Raw genomic sequence first — 1,372 nt, 5'->3', positions numbered from 1 at the left:
AAAAAGGGATAATATGAGATGATTTGAAAATGATATAATTTCATAACATTTCCCCAACATTAACTTCATTATCTGATTCCCCAACATTAACATTATGATCTGATTCCTCCAGAAAATTAACAAAGAACGCAGGACCTGCCATCACCAGGCTCCACGACAGATCTTGCTATAAAGGAGGAAGACATGCAAATGAGCCCTCTCTCTGCTCATGAAAAGCAGCCCAGCCCTGAACTTGTAGCTCAGACAGAGCAGCTCAGTGTGGATCCCAAGACTTCACTCAGGGATCAGCATGGAGTTGGGGCTGAGCTGCATTTTCCTTGTTGCTCTTTTAAAAGGTAATTTATGGAGAGCAGTAGATGCTGACTGTGTGAGAGGACATTAATCTGAGGGACAATGGACATGTGTGATGATTTCTTGACCAGGATTACTTTGTTGTTGTTTTTAGGTGTCCAGTGTGAGGAGAAGCTAGTGGAGTCTGGGGGTGGCCTGGTGAAGCCCGGGGGGTCCCTGAAACTCTCCTGTGTAGCCTCTGGATTCACCTTCAGTAGCTACTGGATGAGATGGGTCCGTAGGGCTCCTGGCAAGGTGCTGGAGTGGGTTGTAGATATTAATTAGGATGGCAGTACCACAACACATGCACCATCTGTGAAGGGCCGGTTCACCATCTCCAGAGACAATGCCAAGAACACTCTGTACCTGCAAATGAACAGTGTGAAGTCTGAGGACACCGCCACTTATTACTGTACTAGAGACACAGTGAGTGATCTCAGTGTGAACCCAGACATAAACCTCACTGTGAGGCCGCTCACGACCACCAGAGTGCGCACAGCAAACACAGAACACAGGTTCATCCCGTAGACTATGAAGGCATAACTGACCAATCTTCTCAGCAGCCTAGGCTCCTTTCATCTTATAGTTCCCATTAAAGTCTCTCTAAATATTTGTGCTGTGGGTAACTGTTGTTCTCAATACATATCCTGTGTTTCTGTTGTTTTATAAGAAACTTGGATGCTCCTGTGTCTATTTTTCTCAGATTCAAGCAGATCCTCAGTCAGATTTCTTTATTAGGGTAGCATTTATATTTAAGGGGAATCAAGGGTAAGAAGGGGCCCATTACAGGTGCACAAATGCTCCCAAGGCTTAAACCTCCCCATCCCTCCCTGACAATGGTGCACATCAGGTTCAGACATGATCCAGCTGTGGTTTAAGCTAATTCAGTTTATTTCTCCATGAATTTCACCTCTGCTCATCATGATATTTTTATAAGCTTGTCCTTCAGGAAAGTTAGTTTAGTGTCTGTGTGTAGATGGCATTTCAAGGATTTTTTTTGTCTTCTAATTGACCTGAATATGGGATCACACCACCAGGAAGG

The 1,372-nt window shown here is 44.4% G+C and overlaps 1 pseudogene; it reads left to right on the top strand.

Annotated features, from left to right (window-relative positions):
- Nucleotides 1-289: 289 nt before the first annotated feature.
- Nucleotides 290-858, top strand: LOC113838376 (annotated as a pseudogene).
- Nucleotides 859-1,372: the final 514 nt, after the last annotated feature.

The sequence above is a fragment of the Cricetulus griseus genome, chromosome 5 (assembly GCF_003668045.3).
Source record: "Cricetulus griseus strain 17A/GY chromosome 5, alternate assembly CriGri-PICRH-1.0, whole genome shotgun sequence".
NCBI classification, from domain to species: Eukaryota; Metazoa; Chordata; class Mammalia; order Rodentia; family Cricetidae; genus Cricetulus; species Cricetulus griseus.
This window is presented reverse-complemented; position numbering and strand designations above follow the sequence as displayed.